This window comes from Bufo gargarizans, chromosome 8 (genome assembly GCF_014858855.1).
Source record: "Bufo gargarizans isolate SCDJY-AF-19 chromosome 8, ASM1485885v1, whole genome shotgun sequence".
Taxonomy (NCBI): domain Eukaryota; kingdom Metazoa; phylum Chordata; class Amphibia; order Anura; family Bufonidae; genus Bufo; species Bufo gargarizans.
The window spans coordinates 174,977,941-174,996,257 of record NC_058087.1 but is presented as its reverse complement, the minus strand read 5'-3'; the positions used below and the strand labels follow the sequence as shown (position 1 = coordinate 174,996,257).

At 41.7% G+C, this 18,317-nt stretch overlaps 1 pseudogene; it reads right to left on the bottom strand.

Moving 5' to 3' along the window:
- Positions 1-18,317, bottom strand: part of LOC122945193 — a 57,777-nt pseudogene that overhangs the window by 11,167 nt on the left and 28,293 nt on the right.

The window sequence follows — 18,317 nt, the reverse complement described above, 5'->3', positions numbered from 1 at the left end:
TGCCATGTTTGGAGTTGGAAAAACGTATTCCTTCTGGATTAACATTGCAGACTAATATGGCTAAACAAGATGGACTTATGTATTGTTTCATCCTTTAAAGTGATGTTAATATGTTAGCAAAAAGCCAAATTCTCCACCAAAAACACACTGTCATGCTTTGGTGTGGGAGGGAAACTCCACACCGAGCATAGGAGGTAAGGGGGAAACAGGGAATCAGGCCTGATAACTAGGGAAGGAAGATGGACACCTCCTAGTGAAAACACTAACCAAAATCCTGACTACCAGTATGAACAGACCCCAAAGGTAAGTGAGTTCATACGCAGGAATATCTAGAGTCCTTTGTAGCCCTATAGGACCCTGGTACTAATGGCAGGGACTAGACTACCCGTTTCTCCAAAAGGAAGGACGAACAGGAGTCTACTTCATGCCTAATACAAACAATAAGGAAATGCAACACACATAACCCAAACAAAATACAAAAGGGAAAGGAAAGACTTAACTTCAAAGAGGCTATAGAAGCACCAGGAACTGAGCCAAGATCCAACCACAAACAATCCACAGGCACAAAAGCTAAAAACCGCACAGCATAGTGAGAGAAACAACTATAAATAAGGAAGGTTAAATGACCACATAAGCAACACCTGGAGGCAAGGAGTGTGGCCATTACCAGAAACAACACCAGACACCTATTGATCCACAAGGAAAGCCTGTCATATCAAACCACGTGTTGCCAGTCTCACAGATCTCCTACCACTGACGGGACTTCAGTATGTCTCGTTACGTCCGTGACAGTAACCCCCTTCTACGGGTGACCTCCACCAAACGACTGGCATTCACATCAGATGCCAGTACCCACATCCTCTCCTCTGGTCAATAACCCTTCCAGTGAACAAGATACTGAAGAGTTCTACAGAGAACTCGAGAGTAAATTATCTTGTCGATCTGAAATTCCAAACTGCCGTCCACCATGACAGGAGCGGGTGGCAAGGAAGACGGCTCCAAAGGTTCAACATATCTATTCAACAAAGATTTATGAAACACATTATGAATTTTCAGGGCCTGAGAAAGTTCAAGACAAAAAGCTACAGGATTAATAATGGCAGTGATCCTATATGGACCATTAAACCTTGGATCCAACTTCAAAGAAGGTATCTTCAACTTAATGTTTCTTGTGGACAGCCACACAGAATCACCAACTCTTAGGTCCAGACTATTCATACGTTTACTGTCAGCCATACGTTTATACTTGTTGCCCATATTCATCAAGTTATCTTGAATTTTCCACCATATACGTAGATGACAATGATGAAAAACGTTCCTCCTCAGGGATACCAGAAGTATCTGAACCAAAAAATGTTCCAAACTGTGGGTGAAATACATATGCCCCCCAAAAAAGGCGACTCCTATGGCAAACTCTGCCAAAGACGACGAAGACCACTCCTCCTGGTTCTCAGAGACAAAACATCTCAAGTAAAACTCCAAACTCTGATTAGTGCGCTCCGTCTGTCCGTTCGACTGAGGATGAAAAGCCAAAGAAAAAGACAGTTGTACCCCCAGTCGAGTACAGAATGCCTTCCAGAATCTGGAAATAAGAGTCCCAAGATGGACACCTCCTAGTGAAAACACTAACCAAAATCCTGACTACCAGTATGAACAGACCCCAAAGGTAGGTGAGTTCATATGCATGAATACCTAGAGTCCTATCTAGCCCTATAGGACCCTGATACTAATGGCAGGGACAAGACTATCTGTTCCTCCAAAAGGAAGGACGAACAGGAGTCTACTTCATGCCTAATACAAACAATAGGGAAATGCAGCACACAGAACCCAAACAAAATACAAAAGGGAAAGGAAAGACTTCCGTGACACACACCTACTGTATATCCACTGAACACGGTGGTGACCTGGAACATTTAGAAATGTAGACAATACAATATAAGGAACAATTCTACACTGAATCCAGAGGGAACCTGGCTGGTGTAGTGAGCTGCATTTATATTTATATAAGGAGATATATAACGCGAGTTTGACCGCGACGCGTGGTTGATTAAGTGTGTGACTTAAGATTAAGTGACTTTAGATTCAGGGACTTCAGTGGGGGACTGCAATTAGCCAGTTTCTTAGTACTACATTATATTGTATTTTTCACTTTTGTGGTGTAATCCCCATTTAGTATGTGTTGCACAATTGACAACGCAGTCCAGTGCACATCTTGCATGATGTATGCAGTCCTGGAACAGCCGTTCAAGGGTGTATATCTTTGTTTAAGATGTGAGCAAATTACCCGTTTGGAATCGCAAATCGAGTCTTTAAATGGGCAAGTTGCAACACTGAGAGGCATGGACAATTTGCAAAAGAGTTTGCTTCTCACCGAGCAAGCACTCTTTGGGGTAAATGAGGGGGAGGGTGACAGAGACTAGGCTGAGGAAAGTGAGGTAGCTAGCTGGGTAACAGTTAGAAAGCGGGGTAGAGGGAAGAGTGCCAGGGAGGCTAGTCCTGATCTGACACACCCCAACAAGTTTGCACGTTTGGCAGATGAGAGGGATGTCAGTCCAGGGACGGCACTGCCGCAGCCGGACACTTCCTCTGCCAGTCAGGGGAATGTCAGCTCCGGTAAGCAGGGGACCAGGAGAGCAGGGCAGGCTAGACAGGTGCTGGTAGTGGGAGACTCAATTATTAGGGGAACAGATAGGAAATCTGTCACAAAGACCGTGATCGCTGAACAGTGTGCTGTCTTCCTGGCGCTAGAGTTTGACACATCGCAGATCGGGTTGACAGATTACTGGGAGGGGCTGGAGAAGATCCAGCGGTCATGGTCCATATCGGAACCAATGACAAAGTTAGGGGTAGGAGGAGAGTCCTTAAAAATGATTTCAGGGATTTAGGTCAAAAGCTTAGGGCAAGGACCTCAAAGGTAGTATTTTCCTAAATACTACCTGTACCACGGGCCACACAAGAAAGGCAGCGGGAGATTAGGGAGATTAACAAGTGACTGGTGTAGGACGGAGGGGTTTGGGTTGCTGGAGAACTGGGCTGACTTCTCTATTGGCTACAGGCTCTATCGTAGGGACGGGCTGCACCTCAATGGGGAAGGGGCAGCTGTGTATGGGAAGAAGATGGCTAGAAGGTTGGAGGAGTGTTTAAACTAGGGACTGGGGGAGGGTAATTATGTTATGGGAGGGGAAGATAGTGCAGATAGAGACCGGGGGCAAGGTAGTGGGACTGGGGGAGGAATGAAAGGAGGGACTAGAACAGTTCAGAAGGAAAGGTGTAGGGTAAAAAATATACATAAACCTCTCAAATATATGTATACTAATGCCAGAATACTGACTAATAAAACTGGTGAACAGGAATTAGTGATGTGTGAGGAGGATTATGTGACATAGTGGGAATAACTGAGACATGGCTGGATGATAGCTATGACTGGGCAGTTAATGTGCAAGGTTACAGTCTGTTTGGAAAGGATCGTCAAAACCGGAGAGGGGGAGGGTTCTGCCTTTATGTAAAGTCCTGTCTAAAGTCCACACTCAGTGAAGATATAAGTGAGGGACATGAACATGTGGAGTCACTGTGGGTAGAGATACATGGAGCTAAAATCAATAATAAATACTAATAGGAGTTTACTATGAACCACCTAATATACCAGAGTCCACAGAAAATCTACTACTAAATGAGATAGACAAGGCGGCAAATCATAATGAGGTGGTTATTATGGGGGACTTCAACTACCCAGATATAGACTGGGAAACTGAAACTTGTATATCTCATAAAGGAAACAGGTTCTTGGCAATAACCAAAGACAATTACCTCTCCCAACTGGTTCAGGACCCGACTAGAGGGACGGCCATACTGGACTTAGTATTAACCAATAGGCCTGACAGAACAACAGACGTGCAGGTTGGGGGACACCTGGGAAATAGTGACCATAAAGTAATAACCTTCCAATTATCATTCAAAAGAGCGTTTCTACAGGGAGGAACAAAAATACCAAACTTCAAAAAAGCTAAATTTAGCCAACTAAGAGAGGCCATAGGCCTAACTAAATGGGATAAAGTCCTCACAAATAAAAATACAGCCACAAAATGGGATATCTTTAAAAGCATCCTAAAATCTCATTGTGAGAGGTACATACCGTATGGGAATAAAAGGTTAAGGAACAAAAAGAAACCAATGTGGATAAACAGAACTGTAAAGAAAGCAATAAATGACAAGAAGAAAGCATATAAATCACTAAAACAGGAGGGGAGCACGGAAGCACTGAAAAACTATAGGAAAAAAATAGAACATGTAAAAAACAAATAAAAGCGGCCAAACTAGAGACCGAGAGATTAATTGCCAATGAGAGTAAAACTAACCCTAAAATGTTCTTCAATTATATAAATGTTAAAAAGTATAAATCTGAAGGTGTCGGCCCTTTAAAGAGTAATGAGGGGGGAGTCGCAGAGAGCGACGAGGAGAAAGCAAAGCTATTAAATATTTTTTTCTCCAATGTATTCACTGAGGAAAATAAACTGTCAGATGAAATGCTGAATGTTGAAATAAATTCCCCATTAAAGTGTCCTGTCTGACCCAGGAAGAAGTACAACAGCGACTTAAAAAGATTAAAATAGACAAATCGCCAGGACCGGATGGCATACACCCCCGTATCCTAAGGGAATTAAGTAATGTCATAGCCAGACCCTTATTTCTGATATTTGCAGATTCTATACTGACAGGGAATGTCCCACAGGATTGGCGCATGGCAAATGTGGTGCCAATATTCAAAAAGGGTCCAAAAACAGAGCCTGGAAACTATAGGCCGGTAAGTTTAACATCTGTTGTGGGTAAACTGTTTGAAGGTTTTCTGAGAGATGCTATGTTAGAGCATCTTAACGGAAATAAGCAAATAACGCCATATCAGCATGGCTTCGTGAGGGATCGGTCATGTCAAACTAATTTAATCAGTTTCTATGAGGAGGTAAGTTCTAGACTTGACAGCGGCGAATCAATGGATGTCGTGTATCTGGACTTCTCCAAAGCATTTGACACTGTACCACATAAAAGGTTAGTATATAAAATGAGAATGCTCGGACTGGGAGAAAACGTCTGTATGTGGGTAAGTAACTGGCTCAATGATAGAAAACAGAGGGTGGTTATTAACGGTACATACTCAGATTGGGTCACTGTCACTAGTGGAGTACCTCAGGGGTCAGTATTGGGCCCTATTCTCTTCAATATATTTATTAATGATCTTGTAGAAGGCTTGCATAGTAAAATATCAATTTTCGCAGATGACACTAAACTGTGTAAAGTAATTAACACTGAAGAGGACAGTATACTACTACAGAGGGATCTGGATAGATTGGAGGCTTGGGCAGATAAGTGGCAGATGAGGTTTAACACTGACAAATGTAAAGTTATGCACATGGGAAGGAATAATGCAAGTCACCCGTACATACTAAATGGTAAAACACTCGGTAACACTGACATGGAAAAGGATCTAGGAATTTTAATAAACAGCAAACTAAGCTGCAAAAAACAGTGTCAGGCAGCTGCTGCCAAGGCCAATAAGATAATGGGTTGCATCAAAAGGGGCATAGATGCCCGTGATGAGAACATAGTCCTACCACTTTACAAATCATTAGTCAGACCACACATGGAGTACTGTGTACAGTTCTGGGCTCCAGTGAACAAGGCAGACATAGCAGAGCTGGAGAGGGTCCAGAGGAGGGCAACTAAAGTAATAACTGGAATGGGGCAACTACAGTACCCTGAAAGATTATCAAAATTAGGGTTATTCACTTTAGAAAAAAGACGACTGAGGGGAGATCTAATTACTATGTATAAATATATCAGGGGTCAGTACAGAGATCTATCCCATCATCTATTTATCCCCAGGACTGTGACTGTGACGAGGGGACATCCTCTGCGTCTGGAGGAAAGAAGGTTTGTACACAAACATAGAAGAGGATTCTTTACGGTAAGAGCAGTGAGACTATGGAACTCTCTGCCTGAGGAGGTGGTGATGGTGAGTACAATAAAGAGTTCAAGAGGGGCCTGGATGTATTTCTGGAGTGTAATAATATTACAGGCTATAGCTACTAGAGAGGGGTCGTTGATCCAGGGAGTTATTCTGATTGCCTGATTGGAGTCGGGAAGGAATTTTTTATTCCCCTAAAGTGAGGAAAATTGGCTTCTACCTCACAGGTTTTTTTTTGCCTTCCTCTGGAACAACTTGCAGGATGACAGGCCGAACTGGATGGACAAATGTCTTTTTTCGGCCTTATGTACTATGTTACTATGTTACTGGAATGGTCTGATTCTAATTGATAAATTGTGGCTCGACCTGAAAAAACTGTGAAACCTCTTTGAGTTCAACACCCAAAAATGTATTGATAAATGGTCTAGAATATTGTCTTCTCAATAAAGATGGCCATTATGGTATACATGGAATATGTCACAGTAAATCTAGTCAAGAAAAGGGGGTGCTCTTATTAAAAAGGGTCTTGTTAGTGTTGACCGAGCACAATGGAATTCAATGGGAAAACCCAAGCATTAAACCAGGCACCCCCTGCTCTGAAGAGAAGAGGATGTCTGGTTTAAAGAAAAAGGTTATAAATTGATAGAAACTCCAACAAAATGGTTTGGAAACAGCATGATCTGCCTTGTTTTTCAGCTGAAAAACCATTTGCATGGAAAATTTGCGATTACAATATTCGCGATCTACACTACTCATAAACAGCGCCATCTATTGGATTCATAGTCTTGTCATAAGACTATGAAACAGTAGTATAGGGACCCATGTCTTGTCAAACACAAAGTGACAGGTGCCCAGCCCCTTTTTCACACCATAACCCCTCCCCGAAATGCCCAGAAACGCCCTAACCCCGCCCAGATCCGCCCAATTCTCTCACCCGTCCCAAACCACGCCTAAATGCCGCCCACTTTGATATGTTTTTCATATAATTTTATATGGCTTAATATAAAAAATTTGATCAAATGATAAGCTTTTCATATCACTTTATAAGTACTTATCAAATGATAAGCTTTTAATAACACTTTGTATCCCATTTATAACATTTTGATGGTTTTGTGCATTGATATCAAAATGATATCAATTTGATATGCCTTTTATATCATTTTGTGCTTTGATATCACTTTGATATCACTTTTATATATGCCCATGCTTTTTTCATATCACTTTATAAGTCCTTATCTAATGATAAGTGTTTTATAATCAATGCCTTACAGAAAATAACATGTCTGGACAAGCCTTTTTGGTTTACCCCCACCACACTGGACAACTGAGTCAACACACTGAATTTGAATTAAAAACCTGAAATGCCACATTCCTCATTTACAACTATACTGCAGTTTAACATACATATGCAGTTCTTCAGTTGTATTCAATGCAACATTTTTTTACTTTATGGGCCTATTATTTTATTAGAAAACATTAAATGTTAAGTTTTACTAAAGCTACCCACTATTTGTGAAATATTATTGGATTAAAGGGTCTAGCTTACAATTGATAACAATAGTTTGAACATCTTGACTTGGTTGTGTTTAACTACAAAGTGATATCAAAGCACAAAATGATATAAAAGGTATATAAAGTCATATCAAAGTGCTATCAATGCACAAAAACGTATAAAAATGTTATAAACGGGATAAAACATGTTAATAAAAACTTATCATTTGATAAGGACTTATAAAGTGATATGAAAAAAAGCATGGGCATATATAAAATTTATATCAAAGTGATATCAAAGCACAAAGTGATATAAAAGGTTTATAAAAGACATCAGGTTTTTAATTCAAATTCAGTTTGTTGACTCAGTTGTCCAGTGTGATGGGGGTTAAACCAAAAAGGCTTGTCCAGACATGTCATTTTCTGTAAGGCATTGATTATAAAAAAAAAGCTTATCATTTGATAAGGACTTATAAAGTGATATGAAAAAAGCATGGGCATATATAAAATTTATATCAAAATGATATCAAAGTGATATCAAAGCAGAAAATGAAATAAAAGGTATATAAAAGGCATATCAAAGTGATATCAATGCACAAAATCGTATCAAAATGTTATAAGTGGGATAAAAAGTGTTAATAAAAGCTTATCATTTGATAAGGACTTATAAAGTGATATGAAAAAAGCATGGGCATATATAAAATTCATATCAAAATGATATCAAAGTGATATCAAAGCACTAAATGATATAAAAGGTATATAAAAGGCATTATGTTTTTAATTCAAATTCAGTGTGTTGACTCTCCAGTGTGGTGGGGGTTAAACCAAAAAGGCTTGTCCAGACATGTCATTGTCTGTAAGGCCGTGATTATAAAAAGCTTATCATTTGATAAGTACTTGTAAAGTGATATGAAAAAAAGCATGGGCATATATAAAAGTGATATCAAAGTGATATCAAAGCACAAAATGATATAAAAGATATATAAAGTCATATCAAAGTGCTATCAATGCACAAAATTGTATCAAATTTTTATAAATGGGATAAAAAGTGTTAATAAAAGCTTATCATTTGATAAGGACTTCTAAAATGATATGAAAAGCTTATTATTTGATATAAAATTTATATTAAGCCATATAAAATTATATGATAAGCATATCCAAGTGGGCGGCATTTAGGCGTGGTTTGGGATGGGCGAGGGGGGGGTAGAAATGTGGCATTTCAGGTTTTTAATTCAAATTCAGTGTGTTGACTCAGTTGTCCAGTGTGGTGGGGGTTAAACCAAAAAGGCTTGTCCAGACATGTCATTGTCTGTAAGGCAGTGATTATAAAAAGCTTATCATTTGATAAGGACTTATAAAGTAAAATGAAAAAAGCATGGGCATATATAAAAGTGATATTAAAGTGATATGAATGCACAAAATGATATAAAAGGTATATAAAAGGCATATCAAAATGATATGATTTTGATATCAATGCACAAAATCGTATCAAAATCATTTGATAAGGACTTATAAAGTGATATAAAAAGCTTATCATTCGATATAAAATTTATATTAAGCTGTATAAAATGATATGAAAAGTATATCAAAGTATATCAAAGTGGGCGGCATTTAGGAGTGGTTTGGGACGGGCGAGGGGAGAGAAATGGGCGGATCTGGGCGGTGTTCGGGCGTTTATGGGAGGGGTTATAGTGTGAAAAAGGGGCTGGGCACCTGTCACTTTGAGTTTGACGAGACATGGGTCCCTATACTACTTGAAACCAATAGATTGTGCTGTTCATGAGTCATATACAGCGCCATCTAAAGGATTCATAGTCTTGTCATAAGACTATGAAACCAATAGACGGTGCTGTTCATGAGTAATGTTGATCGCAAATATTATAATCCCACATTTTTAATGCCAATGTTCCATGCAAATGGTGTTTCAGCTATAAAACAAGCAGATTCAACAAATTTGCATATGCCCACGATTATGCAAATACGTTTACATGAAAAAACTGTATAGAAAGGTTATTGATATTATGTTAGGACAATCAGAAAACTTTTTGTCACCCTAATGATAATGATCCAGGTGCGCAGGTCTACTCAAGGCATCCAACAGTTATGAAGCAACTTTGAGGCTTACTGGCTCTCAGTCAGATGAGAGCGGGTTTGGAATGTCTCAGACGGGATGGAACGTTTAGGTGTTATAGAACTTGATAATAAAGTATGCAATAAAGTCAGATGAAGATGGTATGGAACATTTATGAGTGATAGATCGTAAATATTCAAAAGTTGGTTGAGGAAAAAAATTCAAAAGCTGGTTTGGAATGTCTCAGACGGGATGGAACCTTTAGGAGTTATAGAGCTTGATAAGAAAGTATGCAATAAAGTCCAATAATGGGTTGGAAAGTTTATGAGTGATAGATCGTAAATATTCCTATCTTAGGAAAAAAAAAAGGCTGGTCTGGCTTTGGCTTGTGACCACGCTTTGCTGTGGTTTCATACCAATAGAACAATTGAAGAAAGAAGATGGCTTTGAGAAACACAATCCATGTGAAGGTGGATACCAGAAGTGAAAATAACAACGTTGTGTATGTTGTACGGGACCTCATTGAAGGGAAAGCTGGTGTGGTAAGAGAAGACATTTTCAGTGTCCAAGATTTTCAGAAACAAGGAACATATGACGTTACTTTTGCTGAAGAGGGTGTTGCTTTGACTGTGTATGAGTGAGTGGATGAAGAACAATGCAACAGATCCTATGATGAGTAACATAATAACTGAAGACTTGTTTTCAATGCTTGAAAAATAAATATTAGTGCATGTTATGTGTATAACCCCTTCATGGATGTAAACATGCTGATAAACTATCTTGAACAGTATTGTGAGTATGTAAAGGTGAGCATTGAGCAACAGAAAAATGTGTTGGGCATCTTTAACTGCAAATATAAGTTTAATGTCAAACTGAGGAGAGATGCTGGAAATATTGGAACAGAGGCTTTCTGTTTTACCCAGGACAGCCTTAATATTGCTGAAAATGTTATGTGTTTGGCCACACTGCATTTGAGTATAAAAAGGGGGTCGTTTGCAGGAATTGTAAATAGGAGGGGCACACAGCAGGTGATTGTCCTCAACCTAAAACCTGTGATATGTGTGGTGATAACAAGCACAAGTACAAGGACTGCCCTCTGGTGATCTCCATGAGGCAGGAGAGATTCAGGAGACAGGAGGTGGAAGGGAGGAGTTATAAAAAAGTAGTGGCAGGAGTGTGGAGGAGGATAGGAAGAAAGTAAAGCTGCTTGGCAGAAGACCAGAGAGGAAAAAAATATGGGTTTAAGACACCAGCCATGAGACAGCTAGAGGAGGTGATAGAGGAGGCAGTCAGTCCTGTGCATCCTTGAGACCCTGCCAATATTGGTACTTTTCCGTCGGAGGATTCCGGTGATGCTGGGGGTGGAAAGAGCAGAAGAGCAGGAAGTGGGTCAGAATCCGATGAGGAGGAAGAAATGGAAGAGGTCCCCGTCAGGAGAAGCCAATAAAAAAAAACAAGATGTGGGCAGAGTGAAGAAAGTGGTACCGAAAGCCAAAATCGCTACCGAGTATTGGAAGAAAAGGATGGAGAGGCTATGGACAATTGTTAAAGTCGTAAAAAAATATGGAAACAAATGACCTTTTGGTTGGTTTATTATTCAGTTCTTATTATGAGTTTAGCCATTGTATCACAGAATGTAAGAAGGTTCAAGAATAAAGCAAGGATGATGGCCATTTTGAATTTTTTAGCACAGGAGAATGCTTCTATAATTTTTTTACAAGAATGCGGGCTTAATGAGCTGATTAAGGAGCAAGAATGGTCATATGGGAGGTCCATATGGTCAGGAAGCTCAGTAAATAAGAATGATGGAGCATTTTGATCAAAGGAAAGCAGATATCCCTGGGTAGTTATTTGATTATAGAAGAAAGAAGATGCATTTCAGCAAATTTTGTGCATGCACCGACCGGGTGGGAAGAGCGTAAAATTTAGCTTGAGAAAATGCCTGTAATAATAATGGGGGATATGAATTGTGATATAAGTAAAGAAACAGTGGCTGTGTCAGGGTGAGCTTTATTGAGGTTGGTAAGTGATTTTCGTTTAGGAGATATGCAGAAATTATGTAACATAAGCATTAATACAGAAAGTAGGGAGGTAGAATCTAAGATAGATTACTGTTTTGTGTTACTGTCACGGCTGAGGATGGGGAAAACCCTCAGCCGTGCGATGACGGAAGATGTTAGTGGCTGCTCGGCCAGGACGACAGAATTAGGAAGCAGGTCACCTCCTAACGCATCCCTAATCCGACCCTAACTCCTAGCTGCATGAGCCGACCTTGAAGGTAGGAGGGCCCATGCTCAGGAACCTCGGATCCCTACTCACCCTCCGCCGATCCCTGAACTAGGAGCTGGGTAGACCTCCTGTTCATCCTGGATGCGGAGAAACAGGAGTCTAATACTGGCCGAGCTGCAATGGGATGTAACCATAAACAGACTATGGATATGGCAGGAGAGTGAAAGACTTCCACCTCTACCTGCCACAGACACACTGACTGGATCCCTGGAAACAAGTGCTGGCTGTCCACACACAAACATAAAATGACACAGCACACACAAACACACAGGGACCCAGAACCATAGCTGCAATAATAACAGACACCACATAGACATAAACTTAACATCACATAAACATATAGTATCACAATTTATGACCACAAGGGGGGCCCTCACTGGCAGATGGTATATGGGACCAGGAGAGTGCCTCCAGCTTACTACAAGGCTGGAGTACCCCTCAGAACTCAGGTCTCAACTGAGGTTAAATAGCCCATGGTGCCACATCCACGCAGACACACCCAGTGCTCACAGACTAGGAAGGGAATTAACCCTTCACACACCAGGGAAGACAGCAACTAAAAGGGGAATACACACAATAAACCCCGTGCACACCAGACAAGGAAAGTGCACACACAAACACACGTTGCCAAAGACAACCGCATGCATGGACAGCGAGCCGCCCAGCAACCAGCTCAGGCTGCTCCACTGCCCAACAACCACAAGTTGCCAGCGGCAACCACACGTAAGGCAAGATACTAGCCCTCACCTGTGGTTGACAACAATACCAGACCGCGGGCAAATGCATGAGGGTCCCAAGAAGTCACGACCATGACCATGGTCGTGACAGTTACAAAACATAGTTCCAAAAAGGTAATCTCAAAATAAACTTATTTTCTCAGACCATGAATGTGTTAGTTTGATATGAATAGTAAAATAAAATACAGAAGAGGGGTATGGAGGTTAAATGTAAGCCTGATGGAAAATGAGGAAGTACGAACAGAGTATGCAAGACAGTAGGAATGGTGGTGCGGAAAGAGGAACGACTTTGAGAAAGTATGTATGTGGTGGGACTGGGTGAAGAAAAAAAACTAAATTTTAGTAGCAGCACGAAACAGGAATTTTTTTGTTAAGCTTAATGCTCGATTAGCCTTTTTATATAAGTTGAGAGGTGAAGGTATGGATGTGTAAGAAGATTTCATTTTAGTTAAGAGAGAGATTAAAGAGATGCTGTTAGAAAAAGGAAGGAGTATCATAGAAACATAGAAACATAGAATGTGTCGGCAGATAAGAACCATTTGGCCCATCTAGTCTGCCCAATATATCTGAATCCTATGAATAGTCCCTGGCCCTATCTTATATGAAGGATAGCCTTATGCCTATCCCATGCATGCTTAAACTCCTTCACTGTATTTGCCGCTACCACTTCTGCAGGAAGGCTATTCCATGCATCCACTACTCTCTCAGTAAAGTAATACTTCCTTATATTACTTTTAAACCTTTGCCCCTCTAATTTAAAACTGTGTCCTCTTGTGGTAGTTTTTCTTCTTTTAAATATGCTCTCCTCCTTTCATGTACAGGGCCAAGGCCATCATGTACAGGGCCAAGTTAGATAAGATGGAGCTCGATGAAAAGTGCTCACGTTTTTGTTTTTTTCCAAAAAGTGTTCGGGAACAAACAGGGTATAGATGTATTATATGGAGGAAATGGAAATTAAGTGAGTGGAGATGAAATAGAAGAAGAGGTAGTGAGATTTTATGAACAACTGTATGCAGAAAAATGGAGGGATGAGGTTTTGGAGGAAGATGTGCTGAGTGTAATAGACAAGAAGCTGAGTGAAATAGAGAGAGACTGTGTGATGAAGAATGTGAGAAAAGAGGAGATATGGGAAGTGATTAGCAGAGGGGCGGAAAACAAAACACCTGGTGAGGATGGATTGCCAATGGAGTTTTATAGTAGAATGTGGAAAGTGATAGCAAATTATATGGTAGAATTGTATGAGTATATGTGGAAGAATGTGGTGAAAGCTGAAAGTATGAAAGCAGGATTGGTTGTATTGATTCCTAAGAAAGGAGATTTGAAGTATTTAAAGAATTGGTGGCCCATTACGCTGTTAAACAGCGATTATAAGATATATGCAAAGATGGAAAGCGTGATTGGAGAGGAACAGACATGTGCAGTGTCTGGTAGAAGAATTCATGATAGTATATGTATGTTAAGAGATTGTTTGTGGGATTGCAAAAGTCGGAAAAGTGGAATATATGTGCTGAGTTTGGACTTTGAGAAAGCATTCGATAGGTTATCGCATAAGTTTTTGTTTAGGGTGTTATTAAAATTAGGGTTTCCTTCAGATTTTGTATGGAGAGTGAGAAGTTTGTATGAAGGAATATATAGTAGTGTGTTGTCGAATGGGAAGGTAAGTCCAAGCGTGCAGGTCCATTCAGGAGTGCATCAGGGATGTCCACTTTCGCCAGTGGCTTTCATTTGTGTGATTGAACCTTTATTGGGGCTGATACGTAAAGATAAAGTATGTAGAGGAGAACAGGTACCAGGAGGTGGAGGAAGAGAATGGAAAATGAGTGGTTATATAGATGATATATTTGTTGTATGTGATTCTGAATGTGCTATTAGAAGAGTTAAGTTATTAGTTTACATTTTTTGCGGAGCGTCAGCTTTCAGAGTGAATTGGGATAAAAGTGAGTGTAAAAGTTTTGGAGGTAGGGACTTGAGTGTGGATATAGGTGTGAATGTGGTGACTGGACCAATTATGGTGCTTGAGGTGAAATTTACAGGAAGTCTTGATGGTAAAGAAAGTTGGAATGATGTAAAGGAAAGAGTAGAGAAAAAACTGAACTTTTGGAAAATGCGTAGTTTGTCCTTTTTTGGAAAGATTTTAGTAATTAAGAGTGTAGCATTGCCAATTTTTTTGTACACAGCATATGTTTTCCCTTCAGGATACATGTGTGTGAGGCAGCTAAATTGGATATTGTTTGTCTTGTTTTTTGAATTCTAGGTCAGAGAGAGCAAGGAGAGAAGGGAGGTTTGGGTTTCTCAAACTTAGAAATTTATTTTGGTGTGAATATAGTAAATATTATTCTGAGCGCTATTGATAGTAAGTATGCTTGTATGTGCAGATATTTATTTGGGAATTATTGGCTTAGATTAAAGTGGGGTGAAAGATTTTAAAGTCCTGTATGGTATGTATGGGTTGTGAAGTTTCTGACAAGTTGTGTGATGAGGAGGTTAGAGTGTTAAAGGATAAAAAAAATAGTGACAAGAATGATTGAGGGAAAACAGATTGAATGTGATATAAATCTGGTGAGAGGATGTGAAGAAGGTATGGGAAAAGGTGAGAATGAATGGTATGACAAACAGGCAGAGTGACATAGTGTGGCAGACGTTACATGGAGTGCTACCAGTGAGAGAATTCCAGAAGAAGAGAAGACTAGTAAGGAGCGAGGACTGTCCAAGATATGAATGTAGAGGGAAGGAGAACATAGTACATCTTTTTGGAATTGTTTGTATGCTAGAGAAGTATTTAAGAAGTTAGGAAAGTTATGTAAAGAATTTACTGGAGTGACGTGTTTGACCTTTGAAGTAATGATGTTTGGGTTAGGAATTAGAGGTGAGAGAGAAAGAGTGCTGTGGCTGTTTATGGCGTGTTTGAAATAAGTATTATGGGATGTGAGTAGAGTTGAGCGAACACCTGGATGTTCGGGTTCGAGAAGTTCAGCCGAACTTCCCGGAAATGTTCGGGTTCGGGATCCGAACCCGACCCGAACTTCGTCCCGAACCCGAACCCCATTGAAGTCAATGGGGACCCAAACTTTCCGGCACTAAAAAGGCTGCAAAAGGCAGCAAAATGTAGTTAAATCCCCTGCAAACAAATGTGGATAGGGAAATGAATAAAAATAAAAATAAAATAAATAAAAATTAACCAATATCAATTGGAGAGAGGTCCCATAGCAGAGAATCAGGCTTCATGTCACCCACCACTGGAACAGGCCACTGTCAGATATTTAGACCCCGGCATCCAGACAGAGGAGAGAGGTCCCATAACAGAGATTCAGGCTTCATGTCAGCAGAGAATCAGTCTTCATGTCATAGCAGAGAATCAGGCTTCACGTCAGCCAAAACTGGAACAGTCCATTGTCATATATTTAGGCCCCGGCACCCAGACAGAGGAGAGAGGTCCCATAACAGAGATTCAGGCTTCATGTCAGCAGAGAATCAGTCTTCATGTCATAGCAGAGAATCAGGCTTCACGTCAGCCAAAACTGCAACAGTGCATTGTCATATATTTAGGCCCCGGCACCCAGACAGAGGAGAGAGGTCCCATAACAGAGATTCAGGCTTCATGTCAGCAGAGAATCAGTCTTCATGTCATAGCAGAGAATCAGGCTTCACGTCAGCCAAAACTGGAACAGTCCATTGTCATATATTTAGGCCCCGGCACCCAGACAGAGGAGAGAGGTCCCATAACAGAGATTCAGGCTTCATGTCAGCAGAGAATCAGTCTTCATGTCATAGCAGAGAATCAGGCTTCACGTCAGCCAAAACTGCAGCAGTCCATTGTAATATATTTAGGCCTCGGCACCCAGACAGAGGAGAGAGGTCCCATAACAGAGATTCAGGCTTCATGTCAGCAGAGAATCAGTCTTCATGTCATAGCAGAGAATCAGGCTTTACGTCAGCCAAAACTGCAACAGTCCATTGTCATATATTTAGGCCCCGGCACCCAGACAGAGGAGAGAGGTCCCATAGCTGAGATTCAGGCTTCATGTCATAGCAGAGAATCATGCTTCACGTCACCCAACACTGGAACAGGCCACTGTCAGATATTTTTAGGCCCCGGCACCCAGACAGAGGAGAGGTTCATTCAACTTTGGGTTGCCCCGCAATATAATGGTAAAATGAAAATAAAAATAGGATTGAATGAGGAAGTGCCCTGGAGTACAATAATATATGGTTAAGGGGAGGTAGTTAATGTCTAATCTGCACAAGGGATGGACAGGTTCTTTGGGATCCATGCCTGGTTCATTTTTATGAACGTCAGCTTGTCCACATTGGCTGTAGACAGGCGGCTGCGTTTGTCTGTAATGACGCCCCCTGCCGTGCTGAATACACGTTCAGACAAAACGCTGGCCGCCGGGCAGGCCAGCACCTCCAAGGCATAAAAAGCTAGCCCTGGCCACGTGGACAATTTGGAGACCCAGAAGTTGAATGGGGCCGAACCATCAGTCAGTACGTGGAGTGGTGTGCACACGTACTGTTCCACCATGTTAGTGAAATGTTGCCTCCTGCTAACACGTTGCGTATCAGGTGGTGGTGCAGTTAGCTGTGGCGTGTTGACAAAACTTTTCCACATCTCTGCCATGCTAACCCTGCCCTCAGAGGAGCTGGCCGTGACACAGCTGCGTTGGCGACCTCTTGCTCCTCCTCTGCCTTCGCCTTGGGCTTCCACTTGTTCCCCTGTGACATTTGGGAATGCTCTCAGTAGCGCGTCTACCAATGTGCGCTTGTACTCGCGAATCTTCCTATCACGCTCCAGTGCAGGAAGTAAGGTGGGCACATTGTCTTTGTACCGTGGATCCAGCAGGGTGGCAACCCAGTAGTCCGCACACGTTAAAATGTGGGCAACTCTGCTGTCGTTGCGCAGGCACTGCAGCATGTAGTCGCTCATGTGTGCCAGGCTGCCCAGAGGTAAGGACAAGCTGTCCTCTGTGGGAGGCGTATCGTCATCGTCCTGCGTTTTTTCCCCCCAGCCAAGCACCAGTGATGGGCCCGAGCTGCGTTGGGTGCCATCCCACTGTGACCATGCTTCATCCTCATCCTCCTCCACCTCCTCATCATCCTCGTCCTCCTCGTCCTCCAGTAGTGGGCCCTGGCTGGCCACATTTGTACCTGGCCTCTGCTGTTGCAAAAAACCTCCCTCTGAGTCACTTCTAAGAGACTGGCCTGAAAGTGCTAAAAATTACCCCTCTTCATCCTCCTCCTCCTCCTCCTCCTCCTACTGGGCCACCTCCTCTTCCATCATCGCCCTAAGTGTTTTCTCAAGGAGACATAGAAGTGGTATTGTAACGCTGATAACGGCGTCATCGCCACTGGCCATGTTGGTGGAGTACTCGAAACAGTGCAACAGGGCACACAGGTCTTGCATGGAGGCCCAGTCATTGGTGGTGAAGTGGTGCTGTTCCGCAGTGCGACTGACCCGTGCGTGCTGCAGCTGAAACTTCACTATGGCCTGCTGCTGCTCACACAGTCTGTCCAGCATGTGCAAGGTGGAGTTCCACCTGGTGGGTACGTCGCATATGAGGCGGTGAGCGGGAAGGCCGAAGTTACGCTGTAGCGCAGACAGGCAAGCAGCGGCAGGATGTGAACGCCGGAAGCGCGAACAGACGGCCGCATACTTTATGCAGCAGCTCTGACATGTCGGGGTAGTTGTGAATGAACTTCTGCACCACCAAATTCAGCACATGCGCCAGGCAAGGGATGTGCATCAAACCAGCTAGTCCCAGAGCTGCAACAA